The sequence below is a fragment of the Oncorhynchus gorbuscha genome, linkage group LG15 (genome assembly GCF_021184085.1).
Source record: "Oncorhynchus gorbuscha isolate QuinsamMale2020 ecotype Even-year linkage group LG15, OgorEven_v1.0, whole genome shotgun sequence".
Classification (NCBI taxonomy): Eukaryota; Metazoa; Chordata; class Actinopteri; order Salmoniformes; family Salmonidae; genus Oncorhynchus; species Oncorhynchus gorbuscha.
Genome location: NC_060187.1, coordinates 22595481 through 22616840, shown reverse-complemented (window position 1 = coordinate 22616840; position 21360 = coordinate 22595481). Strand labels below are relative to the sequence as shown.

Here is a 21360-nt window from a genome sequence, read left to right as displayed (position 1 = left end):
GTAGTTTAATGTGATTAAGCCGTGTTGTGACAGAAGTCCAGTATCTTGCTAATATGTAGGCTATTAAACCACATTACTGAACAAAGGGCACAGAGTCCTTCCCTTGCAGACCAGATAATTTATTATTTTAATTCATGAGGATGTCAAAGTTCATCAGTATGTTGGCAGAAGCAGGGTCCAGGACAACATCCTGACTCTTCTCAAAGGGCTCTGTCATTTTTTTCACGAGATAACACCAAATGTTCTAATTCTTACTCTTTTGTCTTCTTCAGGTGGAGGAGCCAGACCAGGTGTACCTGCTAATGAAGGAGGAATACCGTATCTCACGCAACGTACGTCTTGCCTGGTTCCTGGGCAAGCTCAATCGGGTCATCTGGCCGGTCCCAAAGTCTGAACTGGTGGGTTAACTAGCCCTACTGGAGGAGATGTAGATAGACTTTTGTGCTGTCGCTCCAATGATAACGACTATAAGTGTTGGCAAAACAGCGTAAACAGATCTGCGACCAGCCCAGAAATCATGTAAAGTGTTAAACAAATCAGAATATATTTTATGAGATTCTTCAAAGTAGCCACACTTTGCCTTGATGACAGCTTTGCACACTCTTGGCATTCTCTCAGCCAGCTTCACCTGGAATGCTTTTCCAACAATCTTGAATTTTTACCCACATATGCTGAGCACTTGGCTGCTTTTTCTTCACTCTGCGGTCCAACTCGGCCCAAACCATCTCAATTGGGTTGAGGTCGGCTGATTGTGGAGGCCAGGTCATCTGATGCAGCACTCCATCACTCATTCTTGGTAAAATAGCCCTTACACAGCCTGGAGGTGTGTTTTGTCATTTTCCTGTTGAAAAATAAATTATAGTCCCACTCAGCGCAAACCAGATGAGATGGCGGATCGCTTCAGAATGCTGTGGTAGCCATGCAGGATATGTGTGCCTTGAATTCTAAATACATCACATACAGTGTCACTAGCAAATCACCATCACACCTCCTCCTCCATGCTTCACGGTGGGAACCGGACATGCAGAGATCATCCGTTCATCTACTCTGTGTCTCACAAAGACACAGCGTTTGCAACCAAAAATCTAAAATTTGGACTGGTCTAATGTCCATTGCTCATGTTTCTTGGCCCAAGAAAGTCTCTTTTTCTTATTGGTGTCCTTTAGTAGTGGTTTCTTTGCAGCAGTTCGACCATGAAGGCCTGATTCACACAGTCTCCTCTGAACAGTTGATGTTGAGATGTCTGTTACTTGAACTCTGAAGCATTTATTTGTGACTGCACTTGAAGAAACTTTTAAAGTTCTTGAAGTGTTCCTGATTGACTAATCTCCATGTCTTAAAGTAATGATTTATTTGAGCTTTATTGCCATAATATGGATTTGGTATTTTACCAAATAGGGGTGGTATACAGAAGATAGCCCTATCTTATCACAACACAACTGATTGACTCAAATGCATTACGAAGGAAATAAATTCCACAAATTAACTTTTAACAAGGCAGACCTGTTAATTGAAATCCATTCCAGGTGACTACCTCATGAAGCTCGTTGAGAGAGTGCCAAGAGTGTGCAAAGCTGTCATTAAGGCAAATGGTGGCTACTTTGAAAAATATAAAATATATTTTATTTGTTTAACATATTTTTGGGTTACTACATGATTCCATATGTGTTATTTCATAGTTTTGATGTCGTCACTATTATTCTACAATGTTGAAAATAGTAAAAAATGAAGAACCTTGGAATGAGTAGGTGTGTCCAAACTTTTGACTGGTACTGTATATATATAAATATTGGCTCATAACTCCACCTATACAACAACAACAGGCCTAGCACTATACACCTTTTAAGCAGGCTTCATTAAGACAAGGGCATGTCAAATTCAAGGCCTTTCAGGACCTTTTTCAATCACTTAATTGGACTCAGTGTTATACAATTTCATAATTGATATAATTGTACATATAGGGCCTAATATAGACACCCCCCCCACACACACACAAAAATAGAATGCAAAAGGTGTTTTTTTTTTTTAACATTCTAAAATACTGTATTTGAGAATAATGTGGACTTGCCTGACTAAATACATTGGATGCATGCAGACTGTTTTAAGTACAGCTTTTTTCCATTTACGTAACATTGCAAAAATCAGAAACTTTCTGTCCAAAAATGATGCACTTGAGTGGGTTGAGTCACTGATGTGATCTTCCTGTCTTGGTTGGCGCCCCCGCCTTGGGTTGTGCCATGGCGGAGATCTGCCCTGTCTCAGGATGGTAAGTTGGTTGTTGAAGATATCTCTCTTTTATCTTTATTTAACCAGCAAGTCAGTTAAGAACAAATTCTTATTTTCAATGAAGGCCTAGGAACAGTGGGTTAACTGCCTGTTCAGGGGCAGAACGGCAGATTTGTACCTTGTCAACTCGGGGGATTAAACTTGCAACCTTCCGGTTACTAGTCCGGTTTCTAGTCCAACGCTCTAACCACTAGGCTACCCTGCCGCCCCAGGGTAGCCTAGAGCTTTGGCAAAGTGGGTGGGGTTATATTCTTCCTGTTTGGCCCTGTCTGGGGGTATCATCGGATGGGGCCACAGTGTCTCCTGACCCCTCCTGTCTCAGCCTACAGTATTTATGCTGCAGTAGTTTGTGTTGGGGGGCTAGGGTCAGTTTGTTATATCTGGAGTACTTCTCCTGTCTTATCTGGTGTCCTGTGTGAATTTAAGTATGCTCTCTCTAATTATCTTTCTCTCTTTCTTTCTCTCTCCCGGAGGACCTGAGCCCTAGGACCATGCCTCAGGACTACCTGGCATGATGACTCCTTGCTGTCCCCAGTCCACCTGGCCGTGCTGCTGCTCCAGTTTCAACCGTTCTGCCGGCAGCTATGGAACCCTGACCTGTTCACCGGACGTGCTACTTGTCCCAGACCTGCTGTTTTAAACTCTCTAGAGACTGCAGGAGCGGTAGAGATACTCTTAATGATCGGCTATGAAAAGCCAACTGACATTTACTCCTGAGGTGCTGACTTGCTGCTTCCTCGACAACTACTGTGATTATTATTATTATTTGACCATGCTAGTCATTTATGAACATTTGAACATCTTGGTTATGTTCCGTTATCATCTCCACCCGACACAGCCAGAAGAGGACTGGCCCACCCCTCATAGCCTGGTTCCTCTCTAGGTTTCTTCCTAGGTTTTGGCCTTTCTAGGGAGTTTTTCCTAGCCACTGTGCTTCTACACCTGCATTGCTTGCTGTTTGGGGTTTTAGGCTGGGTTTCTGTACAGCACTTTGAGATATCAGCTGATATATGAAGGGCTATATAAATACATTTGTTTTGCTGTAGCCCAAGTGGCCATTGCAGGCACATAATAAAGCCATGAATAGCTGTAGCATTATTCTCACTATTTCAATCACCATTTTATAATCAGAAAGCAACCAAAAAAAGGTTCCTTTTGTAATGGAAGGATTTGTATGGAAAGAGAAGTTGAAGCCTGCATTAGATATATTGTCCTCATAATAACCACATGTGGTTTTACCGCAACAGAGTAGTGGTGGGAAACAAACAAAAGTGGCCACATCTCACACAAAAACGGATAAATAATGAAATCACAGATAACTAAAAGTGAGCAGGAGAACTTATAAATTGTCTACAATAATTACAACGACTTCTCAAGCATCAAATTGAGTAAATGTCTGATCTTCATTGTAAGCCTATTCCAGTATTCAATTTCAGCTTCAAGCCCCCTTGCAAAGCGTCCCTGCAAGATAAATAGTGGGGGTACGTCGTACCAGTAAAACATGAGTCTATCACAATAATGAAAACAAAATGTCAAATCTATTGGCTATTACACCACTATTTATCATTACCGCATGCCAGAGGAATGATGAATTTGCGAATGGACTTGAAAACAGGTGGTATAACCTACACACCAAAATGTGGTGGTTCGACGAGAACACTGACATTTTGTCAAGGCAGAGATGAGTGGTCGACAATGAGATGCGTGCGGACAGCAGTGGAGGCATAAATTCTGTGAAAGATGTGGTTTTCTATTCACCACTGTTTGGATGTAGGAAATATGTTGCAGGTGGATGAATTTGCACGGGTAGCCTAGTAAAGGAGGCATTTGAAGTGATTTTTGACAATCAGATGAAAACATGACTGGTAGTGTTTATGCCACAATAAAAGGTCATACGTTTATGGTCCGACGAGGTCCTATTGAATAGGGATTATTTATGTCATTCTATGATTAGGCCCATAAAAAGTACTGTACCGGGAAGAAATTCTATCTACTTTCACCCGAGGGTGTTACATAAAAACCAAAATGTATTTGTCACGTTATTTCATTACCAGATCATATTGTGAATAAGTCCATTAGGCTATGTAATTGGTTGTCATTATATCCAGAATTATTAATAGGAATAGTTTTGGGTGTTGCACAATAGTCTATCCGACACAATTGTGTACAGTAAACTCTGTCCAATCTGAGGCTAAAAAACATATGAAAATGTGAACTCATTACCTTGATGCTTTCTCTGTTAAATCTTGCGAGACCCTGCTGTAAATCAAGCAAACAACCGATGAACATCAATTCGCTAGGGATATTAGATCTAACGTGGATCCAGGACCAGCTGTCTTCACCGTCATAAAAAATGAGACACCAAAATATTCTAGACGTTCCTCACCAACAGTTTTTTACAGCACTTGGGCTGTTGTTGCAACAGCTGTTCTTCACTTGACTGTCATTCAGAAATTCCTTCCTGGATCAGATGATGATGTGGGAAAATATGGCATAATTAAACAACTCGACACCCAAATGTGCATCCAAAAAAGTATAATGCATAATTATGGAACAATCAATCAATCAAATGTATTTAAAAGCCCTTTTTACATCAGCAGATGCTAATATAGAAACCCAGCCTAAAACCCCAAAGAGCAAGCTTTGCAGATGTAGAAGCACGGTAGCTAGGAAAAACTCCCTAGAAAGGTAGGAACTTAGGAAGAAACCTTGAGGGGAACCAGGCTCTGAGGAGTGGCCAGTCCTCTTCTGGCTGTGCCGGGTTGACATAAGAGTACGTGGCCATTAATGCCAGATAGTTTTTTTAAAGATGTTCATAGATGACCAGCAGCGTCAAATAATGGTCAAAATGGTTGTAGAGGGTGCAACAGGTCAGCACCTCAGTAGTAAATGTCAATTCACTTTTCATAGCCAAGCATTCGGAGGTTGAGATGGCAGATGCGGTGGAGGGAGAGAGAGAGTTGTAAACAGCAGGTCCGGGACAAGTTAGCATGTCCTGTGAACAGAAATACAAAGTTTTATGTCTGGGGGAAATACAACACATTACTGAGTACCACTCCATATTTTCAAGCATAGAGGTGGCTGTGTCATGTTATGGGCCTTGAAAAATAGGGGTAGGGTTGTAGAGAATTGAAAGACCATGAATGTAATAAGAAACCTTAGGTGCTGGTTTAAGACCGATAGTAACCACTACAGAATGTCAGGTCAGAACAAGGATTAGGAGGATGTCCAGTTTAAGGGGAGTTTAATGTAAGATGTCCACACACATCACACACACACACACATATATCCACTCATGGTTCAGATAACTGAGAATCATATCCAGTGAGAACTGACATTAACTATGTGGTCGTTTAGATGCACACACAATTAAACATCAGACATACAGGGATTAAGTCCACAGGAGAAAGAGTTCAGCAGGAGGGAAACTGGGGAAGTGCTCATCAGGATGGGGAAGCATGTTTTGACCACACAGCGTGCTCGGGTCATAGACTAACTGAAAATGAAGTCCCGGGAATCAAGGCAACTGATGGGCTGAAGGAGATGTGGTGATAAGTATTTGGCGTGACCTTGACCAATAAATAAGACACTGACAAAGGTGGGGGTCCTCTAAATGGGAGACTAAGCTGCCCAACTAGAACTAACCAGGATGGCTAGAATCAGCTGTCTGCTTTAACAGGTATGCTAAAGCAAAGGAGAAAATCCTACAGGGAAACCTGGTTCAGTCTGCTTTCCATCAGACACTGGGAGATGAATTCACATTTTACCAGGACAATAATCTAAACACAAGGCCACATCTACACTGGAGTTGCTTACCAAGATGCCAACTTTCAGTTTTGACTTACATCTATGGCAAAACCTTGAAATGGTTGTCAAGCAATGATCAATAAACAACTAATTTGAGAGGTTGAAAAATAAAAATAAAAAAGGGCAAATATTGCACAATCCAGGTTAGAGCCTTACCCAGAATGACTCACAGCTTTAATCGCTGCCAGAGGTGCTTCTACAAAGTATTGACTCGGGTGTGAATACTTATGTAAAAGAGATATTTCTGAATTTCATTTTCAATAAATTTGAAAACATTCCTAAAAATATGTTTTGACTTTGTCGTTATGGGGTATTAAACAGTGCTTAATTTGAGCCGGATCCTGCTAGAACCAGATCCGGGAGCTCTCTGAGTTGACTTTGTTCATTCAGACACCTTCTTTCTCAGATCCGGTACCTCTCGCGGCATTATTTATAAATTATTTCACTGTTTGCAAATACATAAATAAAATATATTTTTGACTTTTTACCCATTTTTCTCAATTTCGTGATATAATTGGTAGTTAGTCTTGTCTCATCGTTGCAACTCCCATATGGACTTTGTACGAGATGAAGGTCAAAACACGACCCTGCCAAGCCGCACTGCTTTTTGACACTGCTTGCCTAACCTGGAAGCCAGCCGCACGAATGTGTCAGAGGAAACACCATACAACTGGCGACTGAAGTCAGCATGCATGCGCCTGGCCCGCCACAAGGAGTCTGATGGGACAAGGACATCCCGGGCCGGCTAAACCTTACCCGGACAACTCTGAGCCAATTTTGCGTCGCCTCATGGGTCTCCCGGTCGCGGCCGGCTGCAACACAGCCTGGGATCAAACCCGGGTCTATAGTGACACCTCAAGCACTGCTTTTCATTTTTTTTTTGTGCAAACAGTGAAACAATGAATAAATAATGCCGCAAGAGGTACTGTTAAATTAAGTTGGCTCCTCGTTATTTCTCCTGCCCCATCATCATGTAAAAGTGTGGTGATCCTTCTGTGTAATCATCCTATCCTGCCACACTGATTTAAACTATCAAAAGAGTGGGTGGAATGTACAGTTACATCCTCTGCCTCAGTTGTAAAAAAGCCAAAAAAACAAAGAGCCGTCAGAAAAAAGGTTTTTGAACATGCTCCAACCAAGGTACATTTGGTGTCAGCCAGCCTTGTAGACAAGGACACCCAGGTTATAGTTACTCTATAGACAGTTTTTACATTTTGAGTGCTATCTTCCCAACCTCCTTAGGAGGCTAAACATCACAGCCACAGGCCCTCTCGTAGCTTTGAGCAAGAAATTGACTGTCAGTAGTTAAGTGGACTTGATACTGGGATTGTCATTGTGGGAGGTTAATGTGAATATGTGCATCATATTGTCACATAGGCAGGAAGCCTATATATTCTCGTGTGTCCTGCTGTAGCCTATATTGATTTATTTGATTTGAAGTTATCTTCCGATATTGTGATATTGGTTCTACTGCTACATGATGTCTGGTAAGCCCCACAGCTGACTGTGTGTATGTGGCGGGCTTTCTGCAGTGATGTCTTGAAAATAATATGAATTTGAGTCTGGTAAACCCCACAGCTGACTGTGTGTGTGTATATGGCGGGCTTTCTGCAGTGATGTCTTGAAAATAATATGAATTCGAGTCTGGTAAGCCCCACAGCTTACTATGTGTGTGTATATGTTCTGCAGTGATGTGTAACAACGTTGCTGTACATTGATGTCTAGAAAATGAGGCAATAAGAAATTCAGACTTGTATAAGCCCTGCAGCTATACTCAAGTACGTGGGCAAAAATTATTTGAATTAATCAGCACCTTGGAGAGTGCTGTCCATTTCACCACCATAGATAGTAGGCTACTTGGCTGTTTATTCTGTCTGCTGTGCTGCTACGTTGTTTGACTTCTTTTTCTCAATGCGTTCTGGTATCTCAGAGCCCCCCCCCCCTCCATTTTCATGTTTATCTCAGTTTATCATTCATTTTCTCTCTCATAGTTTGATGGGCCAATCCCGTGCCCTGGGTTCGGCTGTGACATGATCATGGAGGAGGTGCCTGTGAGGAAACATGGCGTTTCCATGGTGACTGCAGACGTAGGGCTGGTCAGCATGGTGTGACAGGGCATCCTAGCTCTACAGCTGTTGCCCCCCAACTCCATTGCAGGTTGGTTTAGAATGTCCATACTTACTGCATTTCTTTGTTCAATCGAACAATCAAGGTTGGTTTTCCACACTGTGCCTATTTGTCATTGAAAGCCTAGCTTTTTACCACTGCTCCCTAGGGAAGAGTGACATTTGTTTCAGTCAGTTTTACCTGCCTTAACCTGAGTTGATCCTGTTTTGTGGTAACCCATTAAACCAAACTGTCAATCAAATTTGTCCAGGTGTAATCATAATTACTGATGGGGTGACCAGTGTGCCTGACGTGGCTGTGTGTGAGACCCTTCTGAACCAGCTCAGGAGTGGAACCATCACCTGCTCCTTCATTCAGGTACTGAAACATGCCACAACATAGCCCTGTGGGTCAACTGCTGTGTATATTCAGTGTACATTACAACATACGGACACACCTTGAGAGCTGCTATCTACTGTGCATTTTTGCATCTTCTCAACTGAGGCAAACAACGAGCATGGAATCCAAACTGAGTTCATGCTCTGTTTAACAAAGTGAAGCTCATGGATTCAGTTTGGATTTTAGGCCAGCAGGCAACTGCCCTTCAGAGAATCCATCTAGTAAATATTGTCTCTCTCATTCAGTAACACTATTTTTGTAATCAAAGTTGGTTCTGAATAAATCTTCACATATTGTAGATAATCTATAGTTGTGGTTGGTTTCATATTTTGTTTCCGTTCTCTGTGTATGTTGTCAGGTGGGCGGGGCCTACTCATACGACTTGTATTTTTTGCTACATCCCTAACGTTGAGCTGATGAAGTTCATCTCCTTGGCGACCTTTGGCTCCTACCTGTCTAGCCATCCTGAGCCTGACCTGGCCAGTCAGAACATGAACACCTACCACAAGGCCTTCCTCACATACTCTTTCCTCAAGACCAGCGAGTCCATGAACCCTGAGTATGGTATTTTGTCAATTATCACTCTAGAATTGTTGTTCGCCATTACAGTTTTGCTCAATGTCCTGAGCCAAAACAGGATTTGAGTAGATCACTTTCATATTCTCTGATTTTTGTAATATCCCACCATTAGCTTTTAAATTGCACAGCACATCATGATACTACAGACATGTCGTTACCCTTGTCACATTGTTATGCCGGCATTATGTCGGAAGTTAAACATGAGTAATTTGACATCCACTTAGTGGTCACTGATTATCAACTACAGATTGCGCTATGACTACGCTAATCCAGTGGTGCAAACAGTGCTGCCGCCAGGGATTTTGGGCCCCCATGAAAGATATCACTTTGGGCCCCCATGAAAGATATCACTTTGGGCCCCCATGAAAGATATCACTTTGGGCCTCCATGAAAGATATCACTTTGGGCCTCCATGAAAGATATCACTTTGGGCCCCCATGAAAGATATCACTTTTGGCCCCCATGAAAGATATCACTTTGGGCCCCCATGAAAGATATCACTTTGGGCCCCCATGAAAGATATCACTTTGGGCCCCCATGAAAGATATCACTTTGAGCCCCCATGAAAGATATCACTTTGGGCCTCCATGAAAGATATCACTTTGGGCCTCCATGAAAGATATCACTTTGGGCCTCCATGAAAGATATCACTTTGGGCCTCCATGAAAGATATCACTTTGGGCCTCCATGAAAGATATCACTTTGGGCCCCCATGAAAGATATCACTTTGGGCCCCCATGAAAGATATCACTTTGGGCCTCCATGAAAGATATCACTTTGGGCCTCCATGAAAGATATCACTTTGGGCCCCCATGAAAGATATCACTTTGGGCCCCCATGAAAGATAACCACCACAGGCCACACCATCCCTGCGCAATTGCTGTAACCATACACCTCCAGAACCCAATCGACCCGTTCAAAGCTTTAAATAACTCTACCTTTGCATGCTTGCAACTCTCTTGTAGTCCAATATTTACTGTACAATATTTACTGACAGTGAGCTGTGAAAATATAACACTGTGCAGACATTCAGGCAACACTCTGCAGTGGAATTTGCTATTTGATGCAAGACTGATACCCTCTATAAGAAATGAGCAATTACAATTATTGAATGTAAAATTCTCTTAACTTTAATGAATAACTTAAAATAAATATAACTTAAATATACATTAGCCTCTTCAATTCAAATAAATTAACATTATCATCTATAGAAAGATATAATAAACAAAATAATAAAATCAGCAGAAGATTTTTGAACTAAGTATACCTACCAACTTGAAAATAAGCAGCTGTAAAAATTGGAAACAAAATGAAAAGGCCTGATGGTGTCGCTAGAGGTAAGGCCAAGTGGACACCAAATCAATAGGTTCCTTCCACTTTGGGTCTTGATTGTGCAAAATGACTTTTATGGCAATCCAGCCATTACTTTGAGATATATCTTGTTCTTAGTCTGTTCTCATCCCTGTTCTCAGCCTCTGGGCATCGTGTTTGTAGTGATCCAATATCCATAGCCATTTAACAGTTATCACTGACCCTTGCTCAGCCTTACTCACCAAGAGCCCAGTGCTGAGCCTTCTTGCTAGCAAAGTCACTGATCTAGTCTTTGAAGTCCAGCTCTTTAGCTAACTGACTTTCAACGGACAGCATGGCAAGACTGTGAATCCTGTCCTGGGACATAGTTTTGACTTACTGAAGCTCTCTCTCGCCACCCGCAACAGTCACAGGCAGTGTGCAACATATAAGTACGAATCTTAGAAATTGCATTCAGGAGACCAAGAGGGGACAAGTTAGGGGGGGTGGGGGGTGGCAGCATATACCGTGTTCAGGTGTCTTACTTCATTTTGAAGTAGATGTAAGATCTCTGGAATACTTCATGATCAGTGGTTGGCACACAGAAGGGACTTTATCCTCACTAATCTGCCCAACATTCAGAACAGCAGAAATTCTTCTACAATATTTGCATTGCTGTGGAACCTAGTGTCCAAGTCACTTATGATGTTGTCCATAACAGTAAAAAAACACTGTTTCGAAACACCGTTGCTGCACTGTCCTGAGCCGTCTCCTCTTGAGAGGTCTCATCATGGAATCTCTTTCTCTGGCGGCTGTGTTCCTTGCTAAATTAAGGTACAACATCCATTTGCGTAACAGTCACTGTTTCTCTAAGAGCCTGCATCTCTTCCTTAAAGGCTCTGATATTAGCTGCCTCTGTTTCAAGATTTTTCCTGACTGGAGAATCACATTCCTGTCCTCAATACATTGCAGTACCTGCAATTATGCCAACTGACATGTCATTGAACACAATGCTGCTCACCTCCTTCTTCAGTTGGGAGTAGGGCTGGTTCAGGGAGGTGGGGATGGGGAGACAGGGCTACTGACCCTGAAGCTGCATCTGTTGGGCCTGGCACCGGGCAGGGACAACTGATTTTAGTATGAACTACAAAACTCCTCAAAGTTTGCCTGCATTGATTAAATGTCGGCTAAAAGATGAGCGAAATGTAAACACTCAGAACATTCTGTGAAGGTATTAAGTAATTAATGTTAGAGGAGCAAAAGTAGCCTATTTCACTATGGACTAAGCTAACAGGTTAATTTCCACCACTCACGGACTACATCCCACCTTTCTTTGTGAAAAATTAGGTAACATACTGTCGCCCTTTCTTTTCTCTCTCCTGTCTTTTTCTTTTCTTTCTTTTCATTTTTGGAAGCCAGATATTTCTTTGGGAAGCTGAGACATGATGCTCCACCAGCACTCCTCACTCGCAATTCACTGCTAGCAAGTACCGTTTGTGCCTGGTTTGGGGGCAGGACCGAACCATTTCATGTAGATAGAGGGAGGGGAGGGGGCAATACAGAGGCTCTCTGGATGTTTACTTTTTGACAAAAACAAGACAAATCAACCATTTAGTTTTATTAGTACATTGTAAATAAAATATTGTATTAATGATTATAGGTTAATAATTTAATATTGAAAATGTTTTACCTAATGTTCTAATATTTGTTTAGGGCCCCTGTCAGTCACAGGACCTAACAGAATCGTCCTAACTTTCCCCCCATATGGCGCCCCTGGGTGCACAGTACTTAAGTAAAATTACTTTAAAGTACTACTTAAGTCTTTTTTGGGCTGTACTTTACTTTACTATTTATCTTTTTTACTACTTTTACTTCACTACATCCCTACAGAAAATAACATACTTTTTACTCAATACATTTTCCCTGACACTCAAAAGTACTCATTACAATTTGAATGGCTAGCAGGACAGGAAATGGTCCAATTCATGCATTTATCAAGTGAATATCTCTGGTCATCCCTATTGCCTCTGATCTGGGGGACTCGTTAGACACTGCATCTTTTTAAAATTATGTCTTGAGTGTTGGAGTGTGCCCCCAATATAGGGAATTTTAAATTATTTATACCTTTACTTTCAATACTTAAGTATATTTTGTCTGTTTTTCTGCATACACACAAATCAACAGAAAAATAGTCTGAGAGCTGAGGACATTATTTGTTCTCTTTATTTAGTTTCCGGGACATGTCTATGATCATTGTTGTCTGTCGTCTGCTGTGTACCTGATCCCCATCAGAGTGCAATTTAGGCTGAAACAAGTTATTTTATAGATAGTGTTCTTGATTGAACTCCTTAGCGCTCTCTGTGACAGTCCAAAGTGGCTTTTGTACGATTCTCTTGTCATTTCCAAACACCCCATTATTATCCGTGTGAATCAGGATAAACCCGCAGAGATGTCTGGCTGCTCTCTGAATAGAAGTCGATCTTTATAATGTGAGGTTTAACATGAAGAGATGCTGATGAAAGAACAGGCTTTAATGGCTGGCTAGACACCTAGACAAGATACAATTGATTGTCTTTTTGTCTGTTTCTGATGCTTTTCAAAGTGAGAGGGACCAGAGTTTTGGTCGGGCAAAGTTTGTCACAGTCCATATTGCAACAGGGGAAGTGAAAACACATGATGTTGATAATAGTAATTCTTTACCTTGCTTCTCAATAATTACATTTACATTTACATTTAAGTCATTTAGCAGACACTCTTATCCAGAGCGACTTACAAATTGGTGCATTCACCTTATGACATCGAGTGGGACAGTCACTTTACAATAGTGCATCTAAATCTTAAAGGGGGGGGGGCAGTAATAGTACCCAATATACAGTATAAGCTACTGTATATTGAATCACACGTCAGGGCCTTCTTGTTGCCGTTTCTTTAACACTGCATGAATTAATTCACTTATTATTTATTTGTATGTGTGCTTCACAGTGTCTCAGCACAAGCTGTTCAATGAGCACCTGGTGTCAGCTCGTGGGAACCCTGCATTAGTGATGAGGAGGAAGAAGCACGCAGAGAAGGAGGTGCACACCCACCTGGTCAGTGTGGTGTCGGTCAGACTGAGAGAGGGATACACCATCAGGGAGATCAACCTTACCAAAGGTACAGGACTCTTTCAGACTAGTCACATTACCACACAGCAGTACTGTAGTTGTGTCACTACAACTTGAGGTCAGTCACTATGGCTGAAGGTAGAGTCTTAGTCTGAGTCACCAATAGTAGAGTCACGAGTCATCCATTTTTAATATGTCTTATTCTTTTACCAAACAAATGTTCTATAGTTATAATGACACCAATATTTAATTTAGTGAAACCCCTTAGAATTACTAGACCTTTAGGGTCAGGGCTGGGTAGGAGACCTTTAGGGTCGGGGCTGGGTAGGAGACCTTTAGGGTCGGGGCTGGGTAGGAGACCTTTAGGGTCGGGGCTGGGTAGGAGACCTTAAGGGCCGGGGCTGGGTAGGAGACCTTTAGGGTCGGGGCTGGGTAGGAGACCTTTAGGGTCGGGGCTGGGTAGGAGACCTTTAGGGTTCCAGATGCTTATGCAGTAAAACAGTTGCAGTAAAATGTGATGTGGATGCTAGATGGTGGCTTTGAGATATCACTGGTTTAAGAGTGTACTTTTTGAGGTACTGTGTGGCACTGGTGAGGTACTTTGAGCCAGTGTTGTAGTGCTCGAGTTCTGAACTCATGACTTTTGACTCAACAAGGGCTCGACGATTGGTAACTTGGACTCGCTTTCTCGTGACTTGGACTGGATAGGCTGCTTTGATGAGCAGAATATTAGCAGCACTGGGTGCACAGACCAGCGAGGGTTCTGTTCTCTAGCAGTGGGAAGGATTCGCCCATACCGGCACACAGCCTACGCCAGCTTGTGAGCTGCAGGGGAGAAAGCAATGATTTTGGGCAGGCAGGCTCCGCTCTGCCTCCGATCACAGGCTACACATCGCGCAAGTGACTCTCTTGCTTCCCTGTAACCACCAGTCACCAGGCTTCCTGAGTTCGAGTCGAGTCCTGGTTAAGAGACACAAACTGCTTTACGAAATTGAAAACAATACTAGTATTGAGTTTAATAGTAAAAAAACAGTCGCACAACAGAACAGTCTACTGTCTACACTTGTTTTGGTGTTTTTATCAAATCATTTTAATTCAATTGTTTGTAATCATAGCTAAAGTTTTTATTGCTTCTGATTCCGCAACGTGGTTAGCCTTTTTACGGCTGGGACCGCAAGTTTGTGTTCCAAATTCCTGTTGTTGTGTCTCTGACTGATTAAATTATATGACAGGCTATTTTATCAAATTGATTACCTAACATTTGATTGATTACGTGATTGAGTTAAACAATGCAAAAACTAATTTTTTAATAACCTGGGGCACCACGGAAGAGTGTTTTATAGGGCTGCTGTCTTCCGAATAAACTCTTAAAGATCTGAAGATCTTTTATATCAATAGCAGTCAATTATTAATCGTCACCTTATTCAGTCTCGTCTGAAAGTTGTAAAATACTTGGTTATCTTCACGAAGCCTGGCTAACAAGTTGAATCAGCAATACAAAAATGTGTTTATTTATTTACTAAATACCTAAATAATCACATTGAATTACATATACACAGGATGGATCATACATCGATTACTAATCATGTCATAAAAGAAAAACCGGTATGACGGCTGGTTACACAAAGAAGGGCGGTTGGGTTTGAATGAAAGCGCGGGAAGACTGAGGGAAAAGGGGATTGGGTCTCTATCGGACCCTGAGAAGCTATGCTACCGTAAATACAGAATCTTATGCATTCTAATAACCGCCCATTCGGAAAAGGAAAATGCAAGATATATATTACACTGAGCTACTCTTCGATAGATGGGTCGAAGATGGAAGACTGGTTTGCCCAGCAGAGATCGCCCTTGTCCTTTGTAGAATATTTCAGGTCGTATTGTTGTAGAGCAGATACGTTGAAGTACCCTGTCTTCTCATAGGATTGTCTGTCCTTTCCTAGGCCACGTACGTTTATAGCTGCAGCTGATAACTCAACGCCTAGGATGTATCACTTCTTTAATGAATAAGTGTTCAAAGTTCATACCAAGTTGCCATACTCAGCTCGTGCTGTATTCTTGCTGCTCGAAATTCATCCTTCCAGCATGGTGATCTTCACCTCCACGTTGAAATGGACACCAGTCCTAACGTCGCCGGGAACTAAGGTTGACCTCCGTCAATGGGCTTTTGTATTGGGGGAGGGAGGGAAGGGCGTGTTTCATAGTTCTCAACCAATGTCTCTTCACTTGGGCGTGGCTGAGTGTTGTTTACAATTCTCTAATTTAGAAGCTAAAATCTGATGACTAGAATGTGTAGACTTTCCAAGATATAATTTACGTCATTCTATCAGATATAATGTTTTATTTATTTATCCGTTATTTTACATTTACATTTACATTTAAGTCATTTAGCAGACGCTCTTATCCAGAGCGACTTACAAATTGGTGCATTCACCTTATGACATCCAGTGGAACAGTCACTTTACAATAGTGCATCTAAATCTAAAAGGGGGGGGGTGAGAGGGATTACTTATCCTATCCTAGGTATTCCTTAAAGAGGTGGGGTTTCAGGTGTCTCCGGAAGGTGGTGATTGACTCCGCTGTCCTGGCGTCGTGAGGGAGTTTGTTCCACCATTGGGGGGCCAGAGCAGCGAACAGTTTTGACTGGGCTGAGCGGGAGCTGTACTTCCTCAGTGGTAGGGAGGCGAGCAGGCCAGAGGTGGATGAACGCAGTGCCCTTGTTTGGGTGTAGGGCCTGATCAGAGCCTGGAGGTACTGAGGTGCCGTTCCCCTCACAGCTCCGTAGGCAAGCACCATGGTCTTGTAGCGGATGCGAGCTTCAACTTACCAGGTAAGTTGACTGAGAACATGTTCTCATTTGCAGCAACGACCTGGGGAATAGTTACAGGGGATTAATGAGCCAATTGTAAACCAGGGATTATTAGGTGACCATGATGGTTTGAGGGTCAGATTGGGAATTTAGCCAGGACACTGGGGTTAACACCCCTACGATAAGTGCCATGGGATCTTTAATGACCTCAGAGAGTCAGGACACCTGTTTAACGTCCCATCCGAAAGACGGCACCCTACACAATCACTGGCCTGGGGCATTGGGATATTTTTTTAGACCAGAGGAAAGAGTTCCTCCTACTGGCCCTCCAACACCACTTCCAGCAGCATCTGGTCTCCCATCCAGGAACTGACCAGGACCAACCCTGGTATGCAGGGTGGTATGCTGCTGGCACAATGTCACAGACACCAATTGATCTGACATCATATTATTCAAGTACCAACGGACACTTTCAACTGGTTGGATTACAGAAATATTGTATTTATGGGGGTCATAAACCTCATACAACGTCATGACACTTAAGTAGTAGTTAGCTGCCAGCCGTCATGAAAACAGAGCAGGCTAATGCTAGCAGTGCTAGCCCACCGGTGTTTTTATCCACGGCTGGGCACAAATGCTTTAGGTGTGAAATTCTTTCCACACAATCACAAGATGAAGATAAGATGGAACTGATAAATTGAAAAGGGATTTGTCTGCCCTAAATGCACCACCATCAAGCAGCTTAGGGAATAGGTCCTTCTGGCTGCTCAATCGGCTGTGAGAAAAAGATGACCTGCTTTCTAAGTACAACGACTTTGCTATAGCCCAGGCAAACTGACTCTTACTTATGGTCTGGTAGAGCTCCAGTCCTCGCTGTCAGAATAAGCAACAGAGGACTTGGTAATCATATCAACTCCCGTAGAAATGGCACTATGGTTATTGAGAGTAACCTCATTTTTGTATCTCTAACTCCGGCTTCTAGTGAGTTTGTACAAACTGTCATATCCTACCATTCTGATAGATTGAAGACTGTCCAAAGATGTGGTTGCAACATTAATAATTTGGTTGTTATTCCATTGGTGTGGCACACACTCATTGTAGCTTTTAAATGTTAGAGCAATCACTGGTAAAAAACCTTTCTCGTGAATGACCTCCTGACTGAGCACAAAGTTGAAAAAGCCACATCCAAACGTAGCGCCACTTGGAGTAGTGAGGAAATAAATAAATTGGACAAATTGCAGAAAGGCAGAGCGGAAGTTGCAGGTCCATTATGATATTTTGAGGCGGCAAATATAACAAGTCAGAATATTTTGAGAGTGCTCTTCTCGACCATTGATGGCCTGATAAATCCTACCCCCACAAACCTCTGAACCTTCCTCATCTAAATGTGATGAGTTTGCAGCATATCTTTAAGATAACAAACATTAGGCTAGGTGTCAGTCAAGCAAGACCAGATGAGAAGTTTGATATGTTCTGGAGCCTTCCATGCAAAGGCACTATGGCGTTATTTTCCCTGGTTGACACAGACATGCTCAGGAACGTGATATCACAACTTAAGCCTTCTACCTGCCTTCTCCATCCTATCCCCACCAACTTCTTCAAAACAGTTTTAATTGCATATCTGAAGAAGGGTAAGCTATTGTTAACCACTCCCTGTTTACAGGCACTTTCCTCACTGCACTAAGAATAATATAGATTCTTCACCATTAGCAATTTTCGGCCAATCTCTAATCTTCCATAGTTAAGCAAAATTCAGGAGAAACTGTTTTTCAAACATCTAAAATATTTTTGGGGAAGTGCCAACTGTATTTCTGAAAATTCCAATCTGGTTTTCATGCACACCTTATCACAGATGTTAAAGTGGTAAATTATCTTCAGCCAACAGATGCCCAACTCTTGGATTTAAGTGCTGCATTCGACACTGTTGACCATGATGTCCTTCTGGATAGACTGGAGAGGTGGGTTGACCTTTCCGGTCCTGTTCTAAATTGGTTTAGGACCTATTTAACCGGTCAATAGTTTTGTCACCCTTGGTGAACATAGCTCAGAGAAAATAGATATCACAAGTGGCTTTCCACAAGGTTCGATTTTGGTTCTGGTACTGTTTAGTTTATAAATGTTACCCCTTGGCAGTGTTATCAGAAAGCACAGCATTGATTTTCACTGCTACGCAGACGACACACAACTTTACATTTCTGTGTCACCGGAGGATTTTAGCTCCACAGATACATTATTTGACTGTATTAGTGATTGAAATACTTGGATGGCTCACAACTGCCTCCAGCTAAATCAAGACAAGACCGAGGTACTTATTATTGGAGCCAAAGCACAGAGAGAATCTGTCCGCACATTTTAATTAATGGGCAATAAAGGTTAACCACCTTGGTGTCATTTTAGATTCTGAACTCAATTTCGAACCACATGTTCGGTATGTGACCAAAATGGCTTTTTACCACCTGAGGAGCATTGCCAACATGTGGACGTTTCTGTCTCAGGCTGATACTCATCCATGCTTTTATTATAAGCACGCTTGACTACTGTAATGCTGTCTTGTCCTGTCTACTAAGCATGCCATTGGTCAACTACAAAACATATAGAATGCTGCAGCTCAGGCACTAACCAAGACCAGATGGAGAGCACTGGCTTGCCTGTGAGTTTTAGAATTAATTTGAAGTTTATTCTATTGGTTTTTAAATCAATCCACTATTGTGCACCCCAATACATATCAGACGTGCTTGAAACACCTTTTTAACTTCCTTAACCTTTTGGTCCTTTTTGAGTCTTTCTAGTTTTGTTATTCGTTTCTGTAACCTCTTATGTTTGTGTAGTAGTAAATATTTTAAAGTTTTTTTTTCCTGTGAAGCTCATTACGTTGCATTCATGTTTGCAATGTGCTATGTAAATTAAGTTTGATTGAGGGCAAAATGTGTAGTAGGAATACCGCTGCTAGTCATTGTGCAACTCGTGAGCTGCATGTTGCTCTCAGGAACTAATTGGCAGCTTGCGAAAATATATATTTATTTAGTAGGGGTCCTCACCCAGGGGATCAAAACATCTGGGGGTCCTTGATGTTAAAAAGTTTGAAAACCCCTGTACTATACAGCCCCAAGTAACCTCAAGTTATCATCTACTATTCACGTAAAAACCTCCATATAGATCTGTTTTACTGCAGGAACATTCATTAGGCCCAGTCTTCCAGACTAACTTTATACATTTCTATAAATGCTGTGTTTCAGTGTCTGTTCTGCTCCCTTTCCCACTAGGTGGCACCCAGCTGGAGGTGAAGCTGGTGTTGCTATGGAAACAAAACATACAAATAGAGTACAATGCATTTTCACCATTAGGGACTGAGCCTAGTTAGTTTATTTAGCCTTTATTTGACCAGTTTGGAGGTACTCTGTCTGCTCTAAGTAACATTGATTCAGCAAATAGAGGCTATTTTGAACGTTTTACTGACAAATATTGTGATCGTGGTTTTCTGTACTGTGTTGTCACAAGCCACACCGACTCTATTTACCTCAGGACACATAGTCACAGTCTATATCCCAAATGCCACCCTATTCCCTACATAGTGCACTACTTTTGACCAGAGCCCTGTTTTGTCCTCCAGGTTCTCTCCCTACAGCACAGTTGCTCTAAAGACTCCTCCCAGTCCCAGTTTGCCTCATACTGGAAGCCCATCCTGTACATGGATGCAAACTTCTGGCAGAGATGGCTTCACATGCACCACATCACCATCATCCTGGGGCACGACATGTGAGAGATGCCTTGAGAGATTGTACCTTTTTTGTTGTTGTCAATTTATCAATATCATCCTTGGGAGCAGTCTTTACAGTCCTCTCCCAGTCAATAGTAGAGAGAGAGAACTGTGGACCTTCTCTTGTTCCGTTACTGACTGTTTCAGGTCTACGCACCAACTATTGTACAGTTGTTCCTCCTTTAAAAGTTGCGAGCTTACGCTGCGGGACTTAGAGGTAATTTGTGGTTTAGTACGGCTATTGTAAAGTGACTGTTCCACTGGATGTCATAAGGTGAATGCAGGTGAATGCACCAATTTGCACCAATTTGTAAGTCGCTAAGTCGCTCTGGATAAGAGCGTCTGCTAAATGACTTAAATGATGTAAATGTAATGTAATGGTACCCTGCGTCACCACTTCATTGCTCCAGTCGAGCGCAAGGGGGAGTTAGAGCACTGATTATGCTTTTGGTTCCTAATGTGTCTCTAGGAATCTACCATTTTTATGTCTCTGCGACCAGTATGACAGAAGTTAAATATTTTTGTATTCTAATTTATATAATTATTTCAAACAGTAACATGCAAAATGCAAAACACAGAACAGCCAGAGGGAGTATACAAAGAAATAATGAAGAGAAAAAAAATCCACATTATATCGAATGAAAAAGACATGTTTGTAACGAATACATTGAGACATTTTGTTTAGCATGCATTTTAATGATTTAAATAGTTTTCCAAATACGTTTTTTTTAATTCAACAGGCCTTTTTCTTCATAAATGTTTATTTGTGTATGAAAATTGTTCCTAATAAAATAAAGAGATGTATGACAAACTGACATTCAAATTGTGGAATCAGTGTAGTAAAATAATATGTGAAACAGTACCAGTCAAACGTTTGGACACCTACTCATTCAAGGATTTATCTTTATTTTTACTATTTTATACATTGTAGAATAATAGTGAAGACATCAAAACTATGAAATGACAACTATGGAATAAAAAAAAATTCATCCCAAAGGTGTTCGATGGGGTTGAGGTCAGGGCTCTGTGCAGGCCAGTCAAGTTCTTCCACATCAATCAACAAACCATTTCTGTATGGACCTCACTTTGTGCACAGGGGCATTGTCAAGCTGAAACAGGAAAGGGCCTCCCCCCAAACTTTTTCCACAAAGTTGGAAGCACATAATAATCTAGAATGTCATTGTATGCTGTGGCGTTAAGATTTCCCTTCACTGTAACTAAGGCGC

The 21360-nt window shown here is 41.8% G+C and overlaps 1 long non-coding RNA gene across 2 annotated transcripts; it reads left to right on the top strand.

The window, feature by feature from the left end:
* Positions 1-5169: 5169 nt before the first annotated feature.
* Positions 5170-20423, top strand: LOC123996752. 2 transcript variants are annotated; one of them, XR_006832036.1, is made up of 4 exons: positions 5170-8250; positions 8471-8577; positions 13450-13556; positions 19988-20423. It is a non-coding gene; the product is annotated as an uncharacterized LOC123996752 (long non-coding RNA). The 2 variants fall into 2 exon arrangements; XR_006832037.1 differs by lacking the exons at positions 13450-13556; positions 19988-20423 and adding an exon at positions 8957-9302.
* The last annotated feature ends 937 nt before the right edge of the window (positions 20424-21360 follow it).